This window comes from Triturus cristatus, chromosome 11, assembly GCF_964204655.1.
Source record: "Triturus cristatus chromosome 11, aTriCri1.1, whole genome shotgun sequence".
Lineage (NCBI taxonomy): Eukaryota > Metazoa > Chordata > Amphibia > Caudata > Salamandridae > Triturus > Triturus cristatus.
In genome coordinates, this window is record NC_140594.1 from 22,576,249 (window position 1) to 22,603,347 (window position 27,099).

The following is a 27,099-nucleotide window of genomic DNA, read 5'->3' on the forward strand; positions in this document are numbered from 1 at the left end:
GGCATGTGAGCATTTTCACCTTTTCGTGTATGGCAAGCAATTCACACTAATCACCAACCATCAAGCGCTGAGAACCATTTTTGGGAACCCAAGGGCAAAGATGCCTCCGCGAATAGAACGATGGGGCATACGCCTGCAAGACTACACGTACACCATCATCCACAAACCGGGGAAGGCAGAAAACCCAGCAGATTACATCTCACGGCACCCCAGGCTCTGACATGAGCGCAACACTCGGTGGCTGAGGAATACCTCCACTTTGTTATTGATCGAGCCTGCCCACCGGCTGTTGCACTAGAAGCTATCATTGACGCATCTACAAACGACAGCACCATTCAAAACATCATGCACCGCGTTCGCACAGACTCATGGCGACATATAAAAGAACCAAAGAAGAATGACACCATCAACACGCAGGAACTCATGGCATTCAAGCACGTCAAAGACGAACTCTCCATCAGGGACAATGGACTACTACTAAGAGGTCGGAGGATCGTTATCCCCAGTCAACTGCAACAGGGAGTTGTAAATCTAGCACACGAAGGACATCGAGGGGTGGTAGCCACGAAGAAAGCACTACAAGAGCGCGTCTGGTTCCCTTCTCTTGACCAGATGGTGGAGACCATGCTACAAGATTGCCCACACTGTCAACTAGTAGGGCGAGAAGAACCACACGCTCCACTGCAGATGTCAGGCCTACCAGATGGTGTCTGGCAACAAGTAGCCATTGACTTCTTCGTTCCGCTGAAGTCAGGAAAATACATCCTCGTCATCATGGATGAATATTCCTGATTCCCCATTGCTCACCAGATTTCCTCCACCAAAGCGACCACTGTCATACCGGTAATTGACAAAGCGTTTGCCGCATGGGGAATCCCCAGGGTGGTGAAGTCCGACAACAGGCCACCTTTTAATGGACAAGAATTTACAGATTTCGCAAGACACCTAAACTTCAAACATCGGAAAATCACTCCCCTGTTGCCCCAGGCAAAAGGGATGGTGGAGCGATTTATGGTCACCATCAAAAAGACAGTTCAACAAGCTGAGCTAACTCACCGCGACATTCAACCAGCACTAAATGAAGTATTGCGAGCATACAGGACTACACCACAAAGCACCACAAACCAATGTCCCGCCACCCTGATGCTCGGCCGGACCCCTCGTACCTGGATACCAACCACTGACGCTGTCAAGCAGTCCAAAACTACGACTTCAGACCACGAAACACTGGTCGAGTTGGATCGGCTTAAAAAAGCAAAGATGAAGGAATATGCAGATCACCGCAGACACGCCAAGACATCTGACATTCAAGAAGGAGACTGGGTGCTGGTGAGACGAGAAAGAAAATCAGACAGCCGTTATCACGATCACCCACTACAAGTAACAAGAAAGAAAGGAACCAAGGTTACGGCTGAGTCTGGAAGCAAGAGGGCGACCAGAAACATGTCACACTTTAAAAGATGCAACCTGACAGCCTACACCTGGGCTCGGAGACCTGACTGGGACACGGACGTGTCCAGTCAAGAAGACAACAGTCACGAAGAACTCACACAAGTATCGGAAACCCGTGATCTGAGAAGGGAACTTCCCCACAGTCAACCACGACCCAGCCGACCACGACGGGACATCCGGAGACCCATTCGACTCATTGAAGAACTCTGAGAGAGACATTGAACATTTAAAATACAAAAGGGGGAGATGTCATGTCGCCATGCCTGTCCTGGGTTTGCCCCAAGGTCAGGCATGGCAGTGGGAGGAAGGGGAGGAGCCGCGGGTGGAAGCGGCAGTCCGAGAATGGGTACGCGATAATAAAGACACGTATCATTCAGCACTCCCGTGTCGGCCCCTTCATTTGTGAACGGCACGAAAGCCTGCACACGAAGAATGCCTCCTTGAGGTCCGCACAGGCGGGAGCACGAGAGCAAGGGACAGGTGGAGGCACACGGCCTGCACACGAAGAATGCCTCCTTGAGGTCCGCACAAGCGGGAGCACGAGAGCAAGGGACAGGTGGAGGCACACGGCCTGCACACAAAGAATGCCTCCTTGAGGTCCGCACAAGCGGGAGCACGGGAGCAAGGGACAGGTGGAGGCACATGGCACACGAAGAATGCCTCCTTGAGGTCCACACAGGCGGGAGCACGGGAGCAAGGGACAGGTGGAGGCACACGGCCTGCACACGAAGAATGCCTCCTTGAGGTCCGCACAGGCGGGAGCACGAGAGCAAGGGACAGGTGGAGGCACATGGCCTGCACACGAAGAATGCCTCCTTGAGGTCCACACAAGCTAGAGCACGAGAGCAAGGGACAGGTGGAGGCACATGGCCTGCACACGAAGAATGCCTCCTTGAGGTCCGCACAAGCAGGAGCACGGGAGCAAGGGACAGGTGGAGGCACATGGCCTGCACACGAAGAATGCCTCCTTGAGGTCCGCACAAGCGGGAGCACGGGAGCAAGGGACAGGTGGAGGCACATGGCACACGAAGAATGCCTCCTTGAGGTCCACACAGGCGGGAGCACGGGAGCAAGGGACAGGTGGAGGCATACGGCCTGCACACAAAGAATGCCTCCTTGAGGTCCGCACAAGCAGGAGCACGGGAGCAAGGGACAGGTGGAGGCACATGGCCTGCACACGAAGAATGCCTCCTTGAGGTCCGCACAAGCGGGAGCATGGGAGCAAGGGACAGGTGGAGGCACATGGCACACGAAGAATGCCTCCTTGAGGTCCACACAGGCGGGAGCACGGGAGCAAGGGACAGGTGGAGGCAGACGGCCTGCACACAAAGAATGCCTCTTTGAGGTCCACACAAGCGGGAGCATGGGACAGCTGGAGGCACGCGAGGGATGTAAAAGGTGCATGCTAGGATGCACGTGATTGGCGCAATCAGCAAAATAAAACAATAATGCTTAAAAATATACCTATGTTGGTTAAGTGCTTTAAAGTCAGTTCAAACATATAGTGCAAGTTTTGGGTCACCAGTAGCGCAAAGGGTTAATTGTGGCTGCTGTGTATCACGCATATCACAGAACCTAATGTGCAAGTAGGTGGAGTTAAATTATATGGGTTGGGCGTAGTGGGTGGAGCTTTGGGACAGTGGGTGTGGTAAATTTGCACGTAAATAATTGATAACTGCTGCAAAGTGTCCCTGGAATTTTTTTTCAGAGTTGGCAACTATGTTAGGCATGAAAAATTAAATCCCACCTAAGGATGTCTGGTAATCCCACCATCCACTCCCCACCAACCCCCTTCTCCGGCGGCTGCCATGAGTTGGGATTGTGTGGACTGATGCGCTGTGTCCTACTATGCACCAGCTTGTGTATACATGTCTGTGCGTGTACGCACGTGTGCAGACGTGTGTGTACACATCTGCAAATTGAATGCATGAATTGGGTTACATTTTGTTTGAGTGGCAATGTTTGTTTATTTGTCTATGAGTAGATATATGGTTGTGTCTGTATGCACAAATATCAAACGCATCTAAGAGTTTACACTTTTGCTTGTGTGTTTGCACATTTGACTTTCATGAGTGCGTGTGTGTGCATATGTGTGTGTGTGTGTGTAGACAGATTTTTATTTGTGTCTATACACACATTGAATGCATACATGAGGTTACACATCTGCTTGCGTTGCTTGTGTGTGATAATATGTCCATTTGTTTTACATGGGTGTGCCTATGAAAGTGTGTGTAGGAGTGCAGATGTGTGTGTGTGCACATAATTTATCCTGAAGGTTATAGCGTGGTGTTTATGTGGCTTTGACTGTCACGAGTGGATTTGTGTGTCAGCAGCATCGATACATCTATGAGGTTAGATTTGGGGTCCATTGTCTGGATGTGGTGTCTTGTCCTAAACAGTTAAAGGGTTTTATGCCCATGTGCTTGATTAGTGCGAGCAAATGCATAAAAGTGCCCGCTGACAATACTCTTCTGTGAACCTCATGGCCCCGGGATACACGCTGATGGAAGGTGCCACCGCGGAGGATGAGTCCGGGCCGACTGTTAACCTCATTAGTGGTAAATGCAACAGCGAAGCCATAAAATATGGTAATAAGGAGGCTTATGCACTGATGAACTCAGGTGAAGTCATAAAACATTGCCCTATGCAAGGGAGAGCTTCACTGCCCCTGCGCTCATCCCTCTGTTGAATGCTACAAAACTACAGCTCGGCAGTCAAACACTCCCTCCAGGATTCAGAAACGGGGAAGTAGCAACCTTGACATCATGGCTCTAACAGAACCCTGAATAAACAAGAGCTCAAGGAACGCTCTATGGGCCCGATACACAAAGGTAAACTTACACTTTTGTGTAACTACTCCTTTTTGGTATTCACAAAGGTAAACTTAGACCAAAGTCTAACCCAATTTTAGTGCCAAGCTTCCTCACATCCGATCCTTCCTGGACATTTCCAAGAATAGACCTAAAGTACTATTTGAGGTAATCAATCAGACAAACAACCGTTCTCCCACATGCATATCGGATGGCCCTATGCAACACATTTTTGGAGTTCATCGACAAGAAAGTCAGTGGTATAGACATCTTCCTTCGGGCCACATGCATGATTGACGTCAAGAAGAACCATCTTCCCAAGGCACAGCTGTCATGGTCCTCCTCTCCGTGATCTCAGAGTCTGACGGAAGGCTGACCATATCCAAGGTGAAACCTTCAACACATCTCTGTGGCTCTATTCAAGGCTCCATCAGTAGAGCAACCACTCGCCGAGCAACTGCTTCCCCTTTGGATTACCCTGGTCAACTCCTTCCTTGAACAAGGTTTGCTCCCAGACCGTCTAAAAGTGGGTCAAATCTCTCCTCGTCTAAAAAAACAATCTCTGGATCCGGACGACTTCAACCAGTTTCTTCCAGTCTCCACCCTTTCATTCCTAGGTAAGGTGATTAAAAGCTGCAGAACCTCTCGACTGCCGTCCACATCCGAGCAAGGAACCGCCTTGGTGCTCTCCATCAGGCTTCCGTCAGGAGCACAGCGCAGAAGCTGCAATTCATGCGAGTGTGGGACCACGCACTACGCGTCCTAGACTCAGGGAAACTCATGCCTTCTTGTTCTCCTCGACCCCTCCGCTGCATTTGACACTTTCAGGCTTTGGGAAACACTTTGAACAGCGAATGGGAAGTGAAGGTGTGGTCCTGAGCTGGTCCTACTCCTACCCAACGAGCCGCTCTCGAATGGTTAACTTTGGGAACTCGGCCACTAAGACTGTCCTTGACTCCACACCCTGCTGCTTGCCTTCTGAGAGGCAGACGAGATAGCCTCGATGTCGCTGTGTGGGCACCCTCTACTGCCAGGCTGGGTCAAGCTCCTTCGGCAACTTCAACACGTGTGCAGCCCACCCTTCTCTGTCTGACCACCGAGGGCTCGGTGTGTAGATGTGACAGATTAAGGGCCACTCGTTAAGTGATGGTTAATGTATACCCCTCTCAAACAATAAACGGCCCTCCCACTCTTCTTCCCCATCTACCTTGTTCATCATCACTTCCTGCCTTCCTCCTCCACCCACCCCCTCACTCAGCTTCCTGACTCATCCTGGCACCTTCTGGAACCAACCAAACAAATCCGGCTCTGCTGTTGGATTCTGCAATTGTCGAATTGTCTTTTTTCTATCCAGTGTGATGTGTGTTGAAGGATGTCTTCTGTTTTTTCATGTGCAGCGCGCTGAGACCTCAGGGCTCAGTGCGCTATATAAGAAAGTATCAATGTATACCGATGCTTAGGTACAGCTCGGAGAAACACATGCACAGTGCGCAATACGCACAGTCACACGCACACGCACTGTACAATGAAACCTCACATACACACAGAGCACACAGCATCCATTCGCAACAATAAATGACACACAACCCACACGTATTTATAGAGGGCTCTGCGTCCAGGCACACCTGCCTGCAGAGTACACTGTCCTCACAAACATCAGCGCAGCGCACAGTTGTATCCGCAAGTCTCCACAGAGTCCACGGCACCCAGCAGCGTATTCACAAACTACAGTTGTTGTACCTTTAGTAGTACTACCATATTACTACTCACATACTCCACAATGCCATTCAGAAACCAACAAGCAGCGGTCTACGCCTCCGGCTCCCCTATATACTCTGTTCGGAGATGTCCGTGTGATTGGAACATGTCTCCACATGCATGTCTACATTGTACTATTAAATGTGGGACGGGCAGGGGGGTAGGTGGACAATGGGGGACACTCTCTACTATAAGACAGGGGTTTGGAAGGGGCTGTTTCTACACAATCTGCAGAATGCAACACAACCACGGGCTGCAGCAGAACACAGTTCATGCGGGTCCATCCTTCACCGGACAATACACCCCCACACACACAACTACAAAGTGTCTTTCACCCACGTACCTCTGCAGGATGCAACACAACCACGGGCTGCAGCAGAGCACAGTTCATGCGGGTCCATCCTTCACCGGACAATACACCCCCACACACAAAACTACAAAGTGCCTTTCACCCACGCACCTCTGCAGGATGCAATGGATCCGTGCACTGCATGTACACATCTCTACATAGTACACAAGCACACAAGTTCACACTTAAATGCACATCCACTGAGTGCACAGCATCCACTCAGAACTGCAAAGTGTGATTGATGTGCAACCCTCTGATGACTGAACTGCACCAAGAGTCATCTATAGAGAGTGCCCGCACACCCCTCTGATGACTGAACTTTACCATGACACATCCATAGAGAGTGCCCGCACACCCCTCTGATGACTGAACTGTACCATGACACATCCATAGAGAGTGCCCGCACACTCCTCTGATGACTGAACTGTACCAAGAGACATCCATAGAGAGTGCCCGCACACTCCTCTGATGACTGAACTGTACCAAGAGACATCCATAGAGAGTGCTCGCACACTCCTCTGATGACTGAACTGTACCAAGAGACATCTATAGAGAGTGCCCGCACACCCCTCTGATGACTGAACTGTACCATGACCCATCCATAGAGAGTACCCGCACACCCCTCTGATGACTGAACTGTACCAAGAGACATCTATAGAGAGTGCCCGCACACTCCTCTGATGACTGAACTGTACCAAGAGACATCTATAGAGTGTTAGAAGGCGACCTCAGAGGGGCCCGGAGGGGGCCCTGACTGCCCTGAGACCCACCCTCGAGGTATCGTAGCCGGGCACTGGCGGGAGACTCCTCAGGGGAGGAACCTCGTATCTAGGATCGCACACTCGGCACCACACGACAGAGAGACACCACACGAGGAGTTCTTACGAGCAAATCTTTATCAGATTGGAGTGGTAGCATCTTTATGATCAGCACGGCAAATATATACAAGCAGAGCGTGGGCTCTCAGAGTCTTGGAGGGGAGTAGGAAGTAGCGGGACAGTCTTTGGGGATATGGATCAAATGCAGGAGCGTACCCGTCGCACAGCTCACAATCCTCGAGCTGGGGGATACGCTTGTCGTCGTGGGGTCCGGCGGGACCAAGAGAGTCTGTGGGAGCCGCGAGTCACTCAGCAGGGCTCGGATACAAGTTCGGTGGTCTTACGATCTTCAGGGAGCCGCGAGTCACTCAGCAGGGCTCAAGCATAAGTTCGGAGGTCTTACGATCTTCAGGGAGCCGCGAGTCGCTCAGCAGGGCTCAAGCACAAGTTCGGAGGTCTTACGATCTTCAGGGAGCCGCGAGTTGCTCAGCAGGGCTCAAGCACAAGTTCGGAGGTCTTACGATCTTCAGGGAGCCGCGAGTCACTCAGCAGGGCTCAGGTGTTCCAAGGCGAATCTGCCGGACAGTCCCAGAGCACCCCTTGTTATAGGGCGACTCCTCTTTGATGTCCGGAGTCTGTGCAGGCAGGGGTCTTGTCACCTGGGGGTCGCTTGTTGGGGTTTCCTGCCATTGTCTTTTGATCCTTTCAGGGCCGGGTAGGGAGGAGTCCCAGACACCCAGCTGGCGTGGAGCCAGCCCTCGGGGAGGCCGGCAGGTCGATCGAAACCCACCGTCCCAGGGAAGCGCAGAGGTGTGATAGAAACTGCTCCTCCCTCTCTCATCCCAAGGGGAGCGTGATGTCCTCCAGCCGGAGTGGCGCCTCTAGGCCAGGGTCGCGCTGGGGCCGGGCGGCCATCTTGTTGCATGAAGTGGGCACGCGGGCCCGGTGTGGCCGAAGGGCAGAAGGCCACGGACGGGGAAGTCCGGGTTGGGTGCGTGCGAGTTCTGGTGGGAAGGATCGGCTAGGCCGTGGGTTTGGGGGCTGGTGTGAGGTGCAGGGGTCAGGTCTAGCTATGTTACGAGGGCCGGGTCTAACATGCGTCCCCCCCAGCTGAAAGCCGGAGAGAACTACCCATCTTCTTGGGGGTTCTCTTCGCTGAGGAGGAAGAACCGGGAGAGGCCATCGGCGTTGGCGTGGTCAGTCCCAGGGCGATGTTCCACGGTGAAATCCATCCCCTGGAGGGAGATTGACCACCGCAGTAGCTTGGGGTTTTCTCCTCGCATCTGCATGAGCCATCGCAAGGGGCGATGGTCGGTTTGGACCTTAAAATGGGTGCCGAACAGGTAAGGGCGTAGTTTCTTGAGGGCCCAGACTACGGCGAACGCCTCTCGCTCGATGGTGCTCCATCTCTGTTCCCTGGGCAATAGCCTTCGGCTGAGGAAGGCTGCGGGCTGGTCTAGACCTTGGTCATTCACCTGGGAGAGGACTGCCCCGATGCCATGCTCGGAGGCATCAGTTTGTACCACAAACTCTTTGGAGTAGTCGGGGGCCTGGAGGACGGGGGCAGTACACATGGCCGCTTTCAGGGCCTTGAACGCCTCTTGGCAGGCAGGGGACCATTGCACCTTCTTGGGCTGCTTTTTGGACGTGAGTCCCGTGAGGGGACCGACCAGGCTGCCGTAATTCCGGATGAATCTCCGGTAGTAGCCCCTGAGGCCCAGAAAGGCTCGGACCTCCGTTTGGGTAGTGGGGGGTTCCCAGGCTAGGATGGCGTCGATTTTGGGCTGTAGAGGGGCGACCTGCCCGCTTCCGACCTGGTGGCCCAGGTAGGTTACCGAACCTTGCCCAATCTGGCACTTGCTGGCTTTCACGGTGAGGCCTGTCTGGCGCAGGGCGGTCAGCACCCTCCGAAGGTGCTGGAGGTGCTCACTCCACTCAGAGCTAAAAACTGCGATATCGTCGAGATATGCGGCACTGAATTTTTCCAGCCCGGCCAGGACTCTATTTACCAGTCGCTGGAAGGTGGCCGGGGCATTTTTCATCCCGAAGGGCATCACGCGAAAGCGATAGTGCCCATCCGGGGTGGAGAAGGCGGACCGCTCCTTGGCTCCTTCTGTGAGCGCAATTTGCCAGTAGCCGCAGGTGAGATCGAAGGTGCTGAGGAACCGAGCAGCCCCGAGCCGGTCAATGAGCTCATCGGCTCGGGGAATGGGGTGGGCATCGGCTCGGGTGACTTCATTGAGTCCCCGGTAGTCCACGCAGAAGCGGAGTTCTGGTGCGACCCCGGGGGCAGCTGCTTTTGGGACCAGGACCACGGGGCTGGCCCAGGGGCTGTCTGAGGGTTCGATCACGCCTAGGGTCAACATTTTTGAGACTTCGGCTTGGATACAGGACTGGACCCTATCAGGGACTCGGTATGCTCGGTGTCTCACTGGTGGGCTGTCCCCGGTATCCACATCATGGACACACCAGTCGGTGACCTTGGGGACCAGGGAGAAAAGGTCCGGAAACTGCCCTAGGAGCTGGCGGCAATCCTCACGCTGCTGGGGAGTGAGAGACGGGGAGAGGTTCACTCCCTCTACGGAGCCGTCCTTCTCTTTGGTGCACAGGAGATCGGGGAGAGGATCTGACTCCTCCTCGGACCCATCATCAGTGGCCAGTAGGAGGCTCAGCTCCGTTCGCACAAAGTGGGGCTTGAGGCGGTTCACGTGGAGGACCCGGAGGGGGTCCCGGGGGGACTGGACGTCCACCAAGTACGTGACCTGGCTCTTCCGCTCAACCACTTTGAAGGGCCCGGTCCATTTATCCTGGAGGGCGCAGGGTTTCACGGGGGCCATGACCCATACCTGCTGGCCCGGCTGAAACTCGACCAGAGTGGCGTTCTGGTCGTACCAGCGCTTCATCTCCTCCTGACTCGCCTCCAGGTTGGCCTCGGCCATCTCTCGGAACCTTCTAGTCTGATTTCGGAGGGTCAGGACGTAACGGAACACATCTCGGGGGGGGCCTCGAGGCGCCGCCTCCCAGCCTTCCTTGACCAGGCTGAGGGGCCCCCTGACGGGGTGCCCATAGAGTAACTCAAAGGGGCTGAACCCCAAGGATTTCTGGGGAACTTCGCGGTATGCAAATAGGAGGCAGGGGAGCAGGATGTCCCACTTACGCCGGAGGGGCTCTTCCAGGCCCGCGATCATCCCCTTCAGAGTCCGGTTAAACCGCTCTACCAGGCCGTTTCCTTGGGGGTGGTACGGGGTGGTGAACTTATAGGACACCCCGCATTGTTGCCATAAGGACTTCATGTATCGGGAGATAAAGTTGGTACTGCGATCCCTCACGACCTCGCGGGGGAAACCCATGCGGGAGAAGATTCCCATCAACGCCCGGCCCACCACGGGGGCCGTGACGGTGCGCAGGGGGATGGCCTCAGGGTAACGGGTGGCATGGTCCACCAGGACGAGGATGAACCGGTGCCCTTGGGAAGTTGGGGGGTCCAGGGGCCCTACAATGTCGATCCCGACCCGCTCAAAAGGGGTACTGATGACAGGGAAGGGTTGGAGGGGAGCCTTGCTCTTCCCTCCGCTCTTCCCACTGGCCTGGCACGTGGGACAGGACTTGCAGTGGGCTCCTACATCTGCTTTCATTCTGGGCCAGTAGAAGTGGGTCACGAGGCGACTGTACGTTTTGTCCTGGCCCAAGTGGCCTGCGAGGGGCACATCGTGTGCCAAGCCCAGGAGGAGGTTTCGGAAGCGTAGGGGTACCACCAGCACCCGGCCGGCCCCTAGCTCCACCGACTTCTGTTCGCTGTACAGGAGGTCATTCTCCCAATACACCCGGTGCGTCCCCGTCTGGTCGCCTGCAGCCTGGGCCTCTGCCTGTTGCCGGGGCCCGTCCAGGGAGGGACAGGTAGCCTGCTCTCGGCAGAACTCTTCTCGGGAGGGGCCCCCCTCGGGGCACCACTGGGCTAATTCGGGCAGATCGCCGAACTCGGTGACTGGGGTGGAGTCGGAAGGCGGGGGTTCGTCACTGGCGATCGACTCTTCTGGTGGGGTAATGGGGGGACCCTCGGCTGGGACCATCCTATCTTCAGGGGTCAGGGCGTCGTCAACTTCCCTCAGGGGGGTCAGTCGAGCCGCCATGGATCGAGTGGTGGCGCACACCCACTCAGGGAGGCCCATCATCCCTAGATGGGTCTTGCGCTCAACTTGTCCCCAGGGGGAACTTTCCAGGACGTTCCCCAGGAGACAGTCGACGGGCTGGGAGGTTCTCACTGCAACCTTCAGTTTACCGACCACCCCTCCCCACTCAAAGGGCACCAGGGCTACCTTACATAGGCTTTCTGTGTTGTCGGCTGAAATGACAGGGCAAAAGACGTTGGGGAGGACCTGGTCTTCGTGTACTAAATGGCTAAGGACACCGGTGATGCTGGCCCCGGTGTCACGGAGGGCTTCTACTTGGTGGCCATTGATCGTTACGAGCTGCCCATATTTCTTTCTGTTAGAGGGCAGGAGGCTCCCAGGGACCATCTCTCTATCTCCTAAGGATACTAGGGCCATAGCGGCGGGTTCCCACTCCTCGGCCTCCTCAACCTCCTCCCCCAGGGCTACATTGGCTATCTGTCTAGCAGGGGGTGCTGCCTGGGTGGTGCGTGGGGCCATGGGGCATTCAGGGTCGTTGGCGTAATGCCTGGGCTTCTGGCAACGGAAACAAGTGATGGTTACCCGGTGCCCCCGTCTAAGGGGGGGGGGGATACAGCTGGTGGGGGTGCCGGGAAAGGTGGAGGTTGGGACTTCGGGGGACTAGCCTGGGACTCTCTCTGCCCTCCCTGGTTTCCCCCCCCTCTCTGGCGGGGTTGTCCCTGACTGGCTCGGGGGTACTCTCCTACAGGGCCCCGGGAGACCCGGGTGTTGGTCCAGCGATCCGCCTCGACAGCCAGCTTTCCTGTGTCCGTGAGCTTGCTGTCGAGCAGATGCTGGCGGAGTTCCACAAAGCAGTTGGCCGCCAGGTGTTCCCACAGCATAAGGTCTGTTAGTTCTTCCAGGGTGGTTACCTTGCTGCCCTTGATCCATCCATCGAAGGCGCGGCTGAAGAAATTCACATATTCCACCCAGGTGGTACCCGGGATCTTCCTGCAGTCCCGGAACCGCTGGCGGTACATCTCCGGGGTGAGGCCGTACCTTGTGAGGAGGGCCGCTTTCATGTGTTCATAGGATGTTTGCATGGAGGTGGGTAGGTCGAGCAGGGTGTCTCTCCCTTCGCTCAGGAATCGTCCCCATAACCCAGCCCCCCAATCCTTCTGTGGGACCCGATGGGAGGTCATGGCGACCTCATAGGCCCGGAACCACTGCTGAATGTCATCATTTTTGTAATATTCTTTGACCACATCCTTGGGGATGTGGACCTTCTGTTCCGTCGGGGCGGCCGCCTCCCGGTTCCCCGGGGGCCGCGTTTCTTCGCTTCTTGCTTTCAGTTCTATTTCCTTCAGGCTGCGTTCATGTTCCAGTTGAAGTCTCTTTCCCTCGTGTTCTCGTTGGAGTTTCTTCTCTTCTAGTTCTCCTTGTACTCGCAACTGTTCTACTGCTAGCTTTTTCTCGGCTAATTTCAGCTCGCCCTCAATTTTGAGTTTGGCTAATTCGAGCTCGTGATGGCGACTTTTTTCTCTGTCTGCGAGTTCCTCCGGGGATAGGCCCCCGTCTGGTACGAAGCCTCGCACCTGGTTGCTGCTGCGTTCTCCTTGGGAGGGTCCAGCTTCGTCGTGGGGCTCCCCCGCTCCTTCTGGCCGGGAGGCTCCAGAATCCACCCAAGCTTTCAGTGCCTTTTGCATATCTTCTTTGGTGTTGAGACCAGTGGTAGCGATTCTGAGTTCCTTACAGAATTGTTTTAGTTCTTTGTGAGTGTACTCTTCCAGCTGTTCCACCTGGAACACGGTACTGGCGTCGTCTTCTATGAGAACCACGGCGTTTCCTTCTGCCATCTTTGTCAGTAGTGCGTCAGCTGTTCACGGTACGATCTCTAGATTATGGGCCCGAATCCCGTCGCTTGCCACCAATGTTAGAAGGCGACCTCAGAGGGGCCCGGAGGGGGCCCTGACTGCCCTGAGACCCACCCTCGAGGTATCGTAGCCGGGCACTGGCGGGAGACTCCTCAGGGGAGGAACCTCGTATCTAGGATCGCACACTCGGCACCACACGACAGAGAGACACCACATGAGGAGTTCTTACGAGCAAATCTTTATCAGATTGGAGTGGTAGGATCTTTATGATCAGCATGGCAAATATATACAAGCAGAGCGTGGGCTCTCAGAGTCTTGGAGGGGAGTAGGAGGTAGCGGGACAGTCTTTGGGGATATGGATCAAATGCAGGAGCGTACCCGTCGCACAGCTCACAATCCTCGAGCTGGGGGATACGCTTGTCGTCGTGGGGTCCGGCGGGACCAAGAGAGTCTGTGGGAGCCGCGAGTCACTCAGCAGGGCTCGGATACAAGTTCGGTGGTCTTACGATCTTCAGGGAGCCGCGAGTCACTCAGCAGGGCTCAAGCATAAGTTCGGAGGTCTTACGATCTTCAGGGAGCCGCGAGTCGCTCAGCAGGGCTCAAGCACAAGTTCGGAGGTCTTACGATCTTCAGGGAGCCGCGAGTCGCTCAGCAGGGCTCAAGCACAAGTTCGGAGGTCTTACGATCTTCAGGGAGCCGCGAGTCACTCAGCAGGGCTCAGGTGTTCTAAGGCGAATCTGCCGGACAGTCCCAGAGCACCCCTTGTTATAGGGCGACTCCTCTTTGATGTCCGGAGTCTGTGCAGGCAGGGGTCTTGTCACCTGGGGGTCGCTTGTTGGGGTTTCCTGCCATTGTCTTTTGATCCTTTCAGGGCCGGGTCGGGAGGAGTCCCAGACACCCAGCAGGCGTGGAGCCAGCCCTCGGGAAGGCCGGCAGGTCGATCGAAACCCACTGTCCCAAGGAAGCGCAGAGGTGTGATAGAAACTGCTCCTCCCTCTCTCATCCCAAGGGGAGCGTGATGTCCTCCAGCCGGAGTGGCGCCTCTAGGCCAGGGTCGCGCTGGGGCCGGGCGGCCATCTTGTTGCATGAAGTGGGCACGCGGGCCCGGTGTGGCCGAAGGGCAGAAGGCCACGGACGGGGAAGTCCGGGTTGGATGCGTGCGAGTTCTGGTGGGAAGGATCGGCTAGGCCGTGGGTTTGGGGGCTGGTGTGAGGTGCAGGGGTCAGGTCTAGCTATGTTACGAGGGCCGGGTCTAACATAGAGAGTGCCCGCACACTCCTCTGATGACTGAACTGTACCAAGAGACATCTATAGAGAGTGCCCGCACACCCCTCTGATGACTGAACTGTACCATGACCCATCCATAGAGAGTGCCCGCACACCACTCTGATGACTGAACTGTACCATGACACATCCATAGAGAGTGCCCGCACACCCCTCTGATGACTGAACTGTACCAAGACACATCCATAGAGAGTGCCCGCACACCCCTCTGATGACTGAACTGTACCATGACACATCCATAGAGAGTGCCCGCACAACCCTCTGATGACTGAACTGTACCAAGAGACATCTATAGAGAGTGCCCGCACACTCCTCTGATGACTGAACTGTACCAAGAGACATCTATAGAGAGTGCCCGCACACCCCTCCGATGACTAAACTGTACCAAGAGACATCTATAGAGAGTGCCCGCACACCCCTCTGATGACTGAACTGTACCATGAGACATCTATAGAGAGTGCCCGCACACCCCTCTGATGACTGAACTGTACCAAGAGACATCTATAGAGAGTGCCCGCACACCCCTCTGATGACTGAACTGTACCATGACCCATCCATAGAGAGTGCCCGCACACTCCTCTGATGACTGAACTGTACCAAGAGACATCCATAGAGAGTGCCCGCACACTCCTCTGATGACTGAACTGTACCAAGAGACATCCATAGAGAGTGCCCGCACACTCCTCTGATGACTGAACTGTACCAAGAGACATCTATAGAGAGTGCCCGCACACCCCTCTGATGACTGAACTGTACCATGACCCATCCATAGAGAATGCCCGCACACTCCTCTGATGACTGAACTGTACCAAGAGACATCTATAGAGAGTGCCCGCACACCCCTCTGATGACTGAACTGTACCATGACCCATCCATAGAGAGTGCCCGCACACTCCTCTGATGACTGAACTGTACCAAGAGACATCCATAGAGAGTGCCTGCACACTCCTCTGATGATTGAACTGTACCAAGAGACATCTATAGAGAGTGCCCGCACACCCCTCTGATGACTGAACTGTACCATGACCCATCCATAGAGAGTGCCCGCACACCCCTCTGATGACTGAACTGTACCATGAGACATCTATAGAGAGTGCCCGCACACCCCTCTGATGACTGAACTGTACCAAGAGACATCTATAGAGAGTGCCCGCACACCCCTCTGATGACTGAACTGTACCAAGAGACATCTATAGAGAGTGCCCGCACACCCCTCTGATGACTGAACTGTACCAAGAGACATCTATAGAGAGTGCCCGCACACCCCTCTGATGACTGAACTGTACCATGACCCATCCATAGAGAGTGCCCGCACACTCCTCTGATGACTGAACTGTACCAAGAGACATCCATAGAGAGTGCCCGCACACTCCTCTGATGACTGAACTGTACCAAGAGACATCTATAGAGAGTGCCCGCACACCCCTCTGATGACTGAACTGTACCATGACCCATCCATAGAGAGTGCCCGCACACCCCTCTGATGACTGAACTGTACCATGAGACATCTATAGAGAGTGCCCGCACACCCCTCTGATGACTGAACTGTACCAAGAGACATCTATAGAGAGTGCCCGCACACTCCTCTGATGACTGAACTGTACCAAGAGACATCTATAGAGAGTGCCCGCACACCCCTCTGATGACTGAACTGTACCATGAGACATCTATAGAGAGTGCCCGCACACCCCTCTGATGACTGAACTGTACCAAGTGACATCTATAGAGAGTGCCCGCACACCCCTCTGATGACTGAACTGTACCAAGAGACATCTATAGAGAGTGCCCGCACACCCCTCCGATGACTGAACTGTACCAAGAGACATCCATAGAGAGTGCCCGCACACCCCTCTGATGACTGAACTGTACCAAGAGACATCTATAGAGAGTGCCCGCACACCCCTCCGATGACTGAACTGTACCAAGACACATCCAATGAGAGTGCCCGCACACCCCTCTGATGACTGAACTGTACCATGAGACATCTATAGAGAGTGCCCGCACACCCCTCCGATGACTGAACTGTACCAAGAGACATCTATAGAGAGTGCCCGCACACCCCTCTGATGACTGAACTGTACCAAGAGACATCTATAGAGAGTGCCCGCACACCCCTCTGATGACTGAACTGTACCATGACACATCCATAGAGAGTGCCCGCACACCCCTCTGATGACTGAACTGTACCAAGAGACATCTATAGAGAGTGCCCACACACCCCTCCGATGACTGAACTGTACCAAGACACATCCATAGAGAGTGCCCGCACACCCCTCTGATGACTGAACTGTACCATGACACATCCATAGAGAGTGCCCGCACACCCCTCTGATGACTGAACTGTACCATGACCCATGCATAGAGAGTGCCCGCACACCCCTCCGATGACTGAACTGTACCAAGAGACATCTATAGAGAGTGCCCGCACACCCCTCTAATGACTGAACTGTACCAAGAGACATATATAGAGAGTGCCCGCACACCCCTCCGATGACTGAAATGTACCAAGACACATCCATAGAGAGTGCCCGCACACCCCTCTGATGACTGAACTGTACCATGACACATCCATAGAGAGTGCCCGCACACCGCTCTGATGACTGAACTGTACCAAGTGACATCTATAGAGAGTGCCCGCACACCCCTCTGATACCTGAACTGTACCAAGAGACATCTATAGAGAGTGCCCGCACACTCCTCTGATGACTGAACTGTGCCAAGAGACATCTATAGAGAGTGCCCGCACACCCCTCTGATGACTGAACTGTAACATGAGACATCTATAGAGAGTGCCCGCACACCCCTCTGATGACTGAACTGTACCAAGAGACATCTATAGAGAGTGCCCGCACACTGTTTGTTGTTACAATTATTTTAAGAGCAAAATTAAGATCAAGAAACTCTAGACACGATTGGGATAGGCAGGGACATTTAGGATTTGTATTGTGATGAAATATGGTTTTAATGGATGTCGTTGTTTTTTTTATCTATTGTATCTTTTATGGCTGTGTTTACTGCCAAATAAAGATTTTTTATTATTATTATTATAGAGAGCACAACACCTGCACACATCTCCAGAGCGCACTGCACACCTCAACAAATCAGAAGTGGGCACTGTATTTACACCTATCTGCAAGTGCACCGCACCCACACACATGTAGACTAGACTACGGGCACATGTCTGTGCTGTGAATTGAAGCCACACACACCTGTAGAGAGCACTACACCCACACATATCTACAGAGAACATCACAGCCATAAGAGTACAGTGTAACTACATATGTCTGCAAAGTACACTGCGCCCACGCACACATGAAGACTACACTACACGCACGTCTCTTTGCTGTGAACAGCACCCACACACACACCTGTAGAGAGCATCACACCCACACATGTCTAGAGAGTACATCAGAGCTGAAGAGTGTGCTGCATCTACATATATCTGCAAAGTGCACTGCAAGTTGTCTCTGCTTCTTGGCCCTTGGGCGCCCCTTAGACAGAATATGATGAAACAGATGCGCCCCTTTATAATGCACATATGGCCACTGTGCATCGTACCACTCCAGTGGAGAAAAGCAACTGTCCACCCTCCTTTCTTACATATGACGCTAAGAGCTGTCATCCCAACTCACTTCAACCCCATGTAGGAAAGATTTTAGAAAAGCATTTACAAGTGCATGCTTCTGTTGAGGCCAGTGGCACCTTCCATCCCTCTAAGCCAGCTTCAGGCTGGGCACAGTCCCTGGTGAGTGGCTTCATTCCACCCTGGTGAGAACGGAGGCTAGCCTACCACAGACCTTGGTTAGCGGCTCCATCCTGCCGTGGTGACCTGCGGCGGCTAGTCGACCACAGGCCTTGGTTAGTGGCTACATCCTACCCTGGTGGCGCGGGGAGGCTAGCCGTCCACAGGCCTTGGTTAGTGGCTACATCCTACCCTGGTGACGCAGGGAGGCTAGCCGACCACAGGCCTTGGTTAGTGGCTACATCCTACCCTGGTGGCGCGAGGAGGCTAGCCGACCACAAGCCTTGGTTAGTGGCTTCATCCTACCCTGGTAACGCGCGTAGGCTAGCCGACCAGGGTATTGTCCGTGCCCTTGTCCTCTGGCGTTTGACAGCATGGACTGTGCAGAGGATCACACTGAAGGACACTGGCCCTGATGATCCTGCCTTGACATGGATCTGCTCTGTCCCCGGCTACTCTCCTCCCACCCTTTGAATCTGCGTCCAGTCAAGTCCCCTGTGATGCTACCCAGATTCAGTGCTTCCTCCTCTGCTGTTCAATCTCCACAGCCGTCCTTTCACTGCACAGTTAGGCCCAATGGGCATAAAACTAGAGCAGGGCAAAATGTGCATCATTCGCTTTTGCACCACGACATGAGATTTTGGCAAAATTGCACAAACTGCACGTAATTATGCAAAATGCAAATGTGCCATTTTGTGCTATATGTTAGCACATGGGTACTCACAAACTTTCTGCCGGGGCCAAAATTACTGTGTGGTTTGTGGCCGAGGGCCGCACCAGTAGGGGTGGGGTCAGTTAGGGGCGGGGCTAGAGTAAAAACAAAATCAAACTTGTTTCAAAACATTAGACAATGCGACAATGCTGTATCTCACAAGCAGATGTAACTACAAAGAGCACATCTTGATAATACATTTTAATTAGCAGACCACAGCAATCTTAAGAGGCATTGCGTAGCTTCATACACTCTTTGACCCCAATTCCATAACAGTCGCTCTCCAAGTCAGTCTTTCTCAGTCAGGCAGTCGCTCTCAGTCAGGCAGTCTCTCTCTCTCTCTCAGTCAGTCAGTCTCTCTCTCTCAGTCAGTCAGTCAGTCTCTCTCTGTCAGTCAGTGAGTCTCTCTCTCTCTCTCTCTCTCTCTCTCTCTCTCTCTCTCTCTCAGTCAGTCAGTCTCTGTCAGTCAGTCTCTGTCAGTCAGTCACTCAGTATCCTAGTCAGTCACTCTCCACTCTCACTCTCCACTCTCTCCACTCTCTCTCTCTCTCCACTCTCTCTCTCGGGGGCCATGGGTACATTACCTGCAAGGTCCGCGGGCTGCCAACGAAGGCCTGCCGGGCCGCTGGTGGCCCGCGGGCCGTACTATGAGTACCACGGTGTTAGCGCATACAGCATCCTTATGTCAATTTTTGACACAAGGATGTATTTTGTGCTTAAAAACAGTGCAAAAAATAAATACCACTATGAAGAAAAGCCGCTTGTGCTATGTTCTTCCTGTGAGTTCACTAATCGTTTACAGTGAATGGTGCATTTGTGGGTAGTTTTCACTCTATTCGACTTGCAATAATCATCGACAGCAAACTGGATATGACCCATAGGTCAACGTCACTGCATCCTGCCTCCACACCCTGGAGATGCTGAGGAAAATCTTCAAATGACCCCCAAGCAAGACTAGAAAAACTGTCAGGCGCGCACTAGTCATCGGCAGGTTGGACTGTGGAACCACCCGCTATGACGGGATCACCAAACAACTCACTAGAAGAGCAAAAACCATCCGGGACTCTGCACCCAGACTGATCCTCAACAAGGAGCCGGAATTACACCCGACCCCAAGGAACTCCACAGGCTCCTGATACACAAACGTGCTCATTTCTAACTCCTCACACACATTCAAGGCACAAACAACTCACTAGAAGAGTAACAACCATCCGGGACTCTGCACCCAGACTGATCCTCAACAAGGAGCCGGAATTACACCCGACCCCAAGGAACTCCACAGGCTCCTGATACACAAACGTGCTCATTTCTAACTCCTCACACACATTCAAGGCACAAACAACTCACTAGAAGAGTAACAACCATCCGGGACTCTGCACCCAGACTGATCCTCAACAAGGAGCCGGAATTACACCCGACCCCAAGGAACTCCACAGGTTCCTGATACACAAACGTGCTCATTTCTAACTCCTCACACACATTCAAGGCACAAACAACTCACTAGAAGAGTAACAACCATCCGGACCTCTGCACCCAGACTGATCCTCAACAAGGAGGATTGACACCAGACCCCAAGGAAGTCCATGGGCTCCTGATACACAAACGTGCTCATTTCTAACTCCTCACACACATTCAAGGCACAAACAACTCACTAGAAGAGTAACAACCATCCGGGACTCTGCATCCAGACTGATCCTCAACAAGGAGCCGGAATTACACCCGACCCCAAGGAACTCCACGGGCTCCTGATACACAAACGTGCTCATTTCTAACTCCTCACACACATTCAAGGCACAAACAACTCACTAGAAGAGTAAAATCCATCCGGACCTCTGCACCCAGACTGATCCTCAACAAGGAGGATTGACACCAGACCCCAAGGAAGTCCATGGGCTCCTGATACACAAACGTGCTCATTTCAAACTCCTCACACACATCCAAGGCACAAACAACTCAGGCCCACCTACCTGAACAGTGGCATCTCCTTCCACCAACCACCCAGATACCCCTGCTCCTCAGGACTCGCACACGTCCCACACATACCCAGAACCAGATACGGGGTTGCTTTATAAATCACCGGCACACGCGTGCTTCACAGACATCACTAACATGAAATACTATTAGTTTTATGACCGCTACTACTTCTTATAATGTGAATAATGATTAAAAAGCCCCACTTCTCTGCTCAGTCTGCATTAGAAGAGCTTCGCCCTCAAAGAAGAGCGTTGGGGGGCAGAGTGAGGGGGAGATATGTGCGTTGTAAGGGGTTCACTTCACAGAAATACACAGCAAAAGACTTTCGACGAAGGACCAATACTTTCTTGCATCTTTGAGACAGTCTGCCCCTACTTTGTGTACAAAAACTGTAAATACAACAACATGTTATTATGACACCGAAGAAAGTCAAATGAACACACCCGAGAGGTTAGGAAGAGCGCCGTGCCTTTATTTATGAGAGAAGCAGCCATCAGGAAAGCCATAAATTCGCAATTTAATGTTGTGCCAACAAAGTAAGCACTTCACAAAGCCCGACTTTGAATCTATATGTCACGTTGCATCTGCACACTGACACAAGGACAACTTGATTCCATCAGCAAAATCTAATGGGAACCCAAATGGTACAAAGTAAACATCCTCAAAATGCCATAGCCTTTCAAGCAGGTCATGCACGCAGAGTCATCCCATGAAACCATGACAGCCAATGGCTGAAGCCGGCCGATCCAGAGCCCTCTCTTTCCATGCCTCTTGATATATTTGATGTATTGATGAAATGAGGTCTAACAGAGCCGCTTGTTCTCCGTACTGTAGTCCTCTGGCTATGGGGCTCATCCTGTAATAAGCCACTGGTACTCGAACCATGCTCCTCGTCATGGTCCAAGCACCATGGGCTTTGAGGTGTGACCCCCTATCTACCTGGGCTGGAGGGTGGGACTGGGACAGAGAATAGACCCGGCCACAAAAAAAGTGGCTCCATTCACAAATCAGATAGCTTGAAAGGGAGGCCACACTTGCAAATTGTGGGTATTTTGAACTTGTAAAGTCACACTTTGTTTTGCAAAGTATGGGGGGCTGTGTGCATTTGTGCTTGCTGCAGGCAATGTTTGCGGTAATATCTGTGAAATCAATCGTAAAGACCAGCCCACCAGACAATAAACAGGCCCACAAACAGCCAAAGCACGAGCAACTCACTGAGCTGTCGGAACAAACCCTAGGGCACTGGCGGATTGTCCTGTTGCCCAGTCTGACCCTCTCAGCAGTATGGCAGAAAATCATGTAGAAAAGTTTCTCATGACATAAAAATATAATAACTAATAAAAAAAGAGTTCATAAAGGAGGGTCCTAGGGATAATTTAGAGACCTGCATAGGATTATATCCCCAATAATTAGATACAAAACAGTATGGAATCCTTGGGTCTGAACTGAAAAATGGTAATGAAAAGTGTGTGTGGCAAGTGTAGTGTAGTGGTACACTAATGCGGTTTAAATCCATATCGCTGGTGCACTGTTTTTAATCCTGGCAGTGGGCATATCCAAATAAATGATTTTTTTTATGCTCATTAGCTAGTTTTAGCTTTCACTTCCCTCACATTTTCTCTTTGTTTGCGCTGCGCCCTCACTCACACTATTTCTCATCATATGTGGGTTTAGAATACCTTATAAACAATCAAAACATCCCTGAGCTCCTCCCTCTCAGAGAGGGGGTTGTAGCCCTCAAAGGAACTAGGGGTTTCCTTTGGGAAGAGAATCCCATATGATGAAGCATGTCACCTTGGGTGAGTGAGGGATTTCGCGTTGATGCAATCAGCCACTTCACAGTATGGTTCTTGCCACACACTTTTTTCATTACCATTTTTCAGTTCAGACCCAAGGATTCCATACTGTTTGGTGTAAAAATATAGTACCCAAAATATTAGGAACCATGATATCAAGAAGTAAAGTATACATCTGCAAGTATAGATTTACTCTTTTTTTATGTCAGATTTTTTTAAATTAAGAGTTCAATAATATAAACGGATAGAGTCAGAATTGGGCATCTCTAGATAGAAAAAAATACTTTTTGAAAAGAATAATGAGAACAATCTAATACTTGACAGCAATGGATCGACCCAATAGGGAAAAACACAAGGTTTCTGGAGATAAACTCTGTCCACTTGTCCATCAGGTGCATTTCAGTCCTTCCCCTTCCTTCTGCACTTTTGAAAAGTTTTCTTCCCACCGTTCCCATATCTCAGGGTGCTTTTGGGGACAGCCTCTCGCTTCATAAATGAGTCTCCGCCAAGACAGATCTCAGATTTCCTCTTCTTGCCGGGATCTACGTCCCCCGAGGAGCGCCGCGAGATGCTTGTAGTAGCCAAGATGAGTTGCCTATGGTACCCAGATCTCTCAGACAGGCAGAGCTCAGCCATCACTGCTCACAGTTGTAGTCCGGTCTTGGTACAACAAATCAGTCAAGGCTTCAACAGAAGGATCCCATATTAACTTGACACTTACACGCTGCTCCAGAAACGTGGGGGGGAGTTGAGAATACTAAATCTGTACTTACTATATCCACTTACCTTCACACCTTGTGGTAGTCTATATGTGGACTGCACTATCTTTGTTGTATGATATTCAACATGTGATGTTCTGGCAAGATACCTTCCCCTGAACTCTACCACAAGGACGTGTGACCTCCTACTGTAGCCCGATAGCCCAATGACCCGAGCGCTTAGCCTTAAACCGTGACGCTATCATCTTGACACCAGGGTCCTCCTTTTCTACCCAGACTCATTCTCTCTGGCCCTAGGTTCTCTCCATACTCATATGGCCCTCGAGCCCTGTGATAGCTGTCCTAAGTCTAGTGCCCACTATGTCACAAACCCTGTGACCTCATTCACCTATTCCTAAGATCAGACTCTGGCTCTAGACCAGTGTATAGGGCTCCATCCCTTTGGCCCTCACCTGTGATCTGGCCCCCTGGAATCCTGACTAAATAATTGAATGAATCAAGTCTCCTTGTTAGAGTACGGAGGTGATGAGGCTAGCCTCGGGGCGGGTGGCCACGGAGTTTATGCTTTAGTGCTGGTGCTCTTGGACTACAAAGTCTCCTTTCCACCGGTGCTGCAGGTTGTCCGGAGGTTCTCTAGTTGTCAAATGAGCGCAAGGTGTGTTAAGAGGCTTGGCATTATATTTACGGTTGACATATAAAGTGTCGCCGCCAACAGCGCGACTGTGGCTGAGGCAGCAGAGTGACGATGGTGTCCATGAGATTGAGTCCTGGGGCTTCTCTCGAGTTGCCAGTCTTGTGCAGTGCTATGAACAGGTTTGAGAAGAAAGATTTGATATTTTGGTGGCCTTAGGTGTAGTATGTTGGGGAAATTGAGTCCATTTCTCAATGGCCGTGCCTTCGGCTGAGCCATCCCTTGGGAGAAACGTAAAGGAGGGCAGATTATGGGAGCAAGAGCTGGCAAAGGGATATTCTGGCATCAGAAGAGATAATATGTGGTTCATCGACGTTCGACCTCAGTCCTCTGAATGATGGGTTGTTATTGTTGGGTAGCCATGTGCTATATAATGTGTATTCATTCATTGTTATTGTTAATTGGGATCTCTACCAACAGGTCTCTAAGCGCTGCGAGAGAGAGCCCAACCTCGGCACATCTGCAGGAGTGTGCCTCTAAATCTTGGCTTAGGTTGTGCCCCAGGCTTCAACAATAAGGAGTGTTTTTAGTTTCTTCCTGAATGGGAGGAGGACGGGTTCTTTACAAAGACTTGCGGGTAGCTTGTTCCCGAGTTGAGGGATCATTGTGGAACAGGCTCTGCCCCCTTTGGAGAAAGTATTAAAACGGGGGCAAGCCAGCAGGCAGGCATCTGAGGAGCGGAGGGACCGCCCTGCACATAGTTTACCAGTCAGTCCCTGATGTAAGCTGGGGCCTGGCCGTGGATAGCTTTGTGGGCTATTCTGCATGAGAAGCTGGTTCTCTGCCTGACCGGGAGCCAGTGCAGCTGCTGCAGTAGGGGGATGGCGCTCGCCCGCTTTGGGAGTCTGAAAATCAATCTGGCAGCATACTTCAAGATTACCTGGAGTTTCATTAGCAGCTTCTCTGGGAGGCCAATATACAGGGAATTACCATAGTCTAGTCGTGACACGATCATAGCCGATACTACCATTCGGAGTGCCGTGAATGAGAGGAGGGGGGCGAGTCGTCATAGCGGTCTTAGCAGGCCCACACATGTTCCCACCACGGAAGATACCTTGTGAGTCATGGAGAGCTTGGCTTCGATTTTTATGCCAAGGCTCTTTACCACTTGGGCTGGTTTGGGAATAGTGCCGAGCTCTTGTGGACAGAAGAGGTCGCACCAAGGATTGGTGCCCGTGGTGATGGCCAGAACCTCAGTTTTATCGGGGTTGATTTTGAGGGAGTTGGCAGTCATCCAGTTGACCGTGTGCTTCAGGATATTCTGCATCTGCCCATGGGCCATGGGCGAGTTGTCAATCTGGATGATGATTTGGGTATCATCCGCATAATTGAAAACTTGGCACTCCATGCGGCTCAGTGTGGCCACCAGAGGCTGAAGATAGGCATTGAAGAGAAGGGGGGACAATGCCGAACCCTGGGGGCCCCGCACAATAGCTCACCGGTATCGGACATCTGGTCAGCCGATTGGATCCGTTGGGATCGGTCTGACAAGAAGGACGAGAGCCACTGGAAAGCCATCCCATGGATGACTAACTCTGAGATCCGTGACAGGAGTTGGCCATGATTGACCGTGTTGAATGCTGCGGATAGGTCTAGCAGGACCAGGGCGCATGGCTTCCTGTTGTCGGCCATGGTCCTAAGTTCATCCGTCACTGCCAGCATTACCAATTCTGTACTATGATGGGCCCTGAAACCTGCCTGTTTCATTTGGAGTAGCTGATTTCCCTCTATGTGATGTGATAGGGTTTTCAGCACATGCTGTTCCAGCACCTTTGCCAGGAAAGGGAGCTGGGAGATAGGCCTAAAGTTTTTAAGATTCTTTGTATCAGCCCCTGGGTTTTTCAGCAGGGGAATGATTCTGGCTTCCTTGAAGCTGGTCGGGACCTGGCCGGCTTCAAGTGACCGATTTAGCAAATTAAGGACCTCGCTCTCTACCCCGGGGAGTGCCATTGGAATCACTCTGGGGGGACAGGGGTCTGCTGGTGACCCCGATTTGACGCGGCCCATTAAGAGGTTCAAAGAGTCGTGATTTAGCCATGGGAAGATGATGAGGGGCTTGCCATATGCCAGCGGTTTGGGGTCCGCCACCGGGGGACAGTGGACAACGGGAGTGTGGTAAATGTCCGTCAGGAGGTCCTTGACTTTAGTGAGAAAGTAGGACTGGAATTTGTTGCAGTCTTCCGGGCAGACGGGGGGTTTCTGTTCTGCTGACTGCCTCAGCTCTTTTAAAATCCGAAAGGTCTCTTTCTGCTTGTTGTCGGCAGCCCGGATCCTAGAATCCTAATATTCGGCTTTCCTGGCTATAATGGCTTTTTTATAGGCTGTCAACGCGGGTTTGTACACGGACAGAGCCTCTGGGTCATATGCTTTACGCCAGGCTCTCTCGGCCTGCCGCAGGGTTTGTTTCTGCCCTCTTAAAGCCTCATTAAACCCGGGGGCCCCTTTGCCTTTGCTGCTCACTCTTTCCCTATGTGCGGGGGTTACTTTATCAACGGCATTACTCAGCCTGAGTGAGAGGGACCCGCTTTCCTGGTCAATGTTGCCCTGTGCAAGGCTCATTGGGGCTGAATTACGCATGGTCCTGGCAAGGTCACATTATTTTATTTTTCCCCATCCACACAGCATTTTCCACTCAGGGCGAGGATTGGGCACTCGCCCCGTGAGTGGGAACAGGCCCTGATCAGAAAATGGTCAGACCAGGCGCAGGGACTGATATCCGTCAGGCTGGCTGATGGGTGGGTGGTCCAGATCAGGTGAAGTGTGTGGCCCTTGTCATGGGTGGGGGCATTTGCAAGTTGTTTGAGTTCCAAGGTGGATAATGCCTCATCCAGCTGTTTGGCATAACAGTCTCTGGGTATCTGATCCCAGTGAAAGTTAAAATCCCCCATCACCAAGATACACTGATACCGGGAGCGGAGGTCGCTAACTAACTCGCTGAAGAGCTCAATGAACTTGGGGCTCGTTCGAGGGGGACGCTAAACCACCAGTAAGATTAGGCAAGAGGAATGGGA

At 52.5% G+C, this 27,099-nt stretch overlaps 1 protein-coding gene across 1 annotated transcript in view; it reads right to left on the bottom strand.

The window, feature by feature from the left end:
- Positions 1 to 27,099, bottom strand: part of LOC146783173 (transmembrane protein 132D-like) — a 1,969,967-nt gene that overhangs the window by 86,036 nt on the left and 1,856,832 nt on the right. The window lies entirely within an intron of this gene.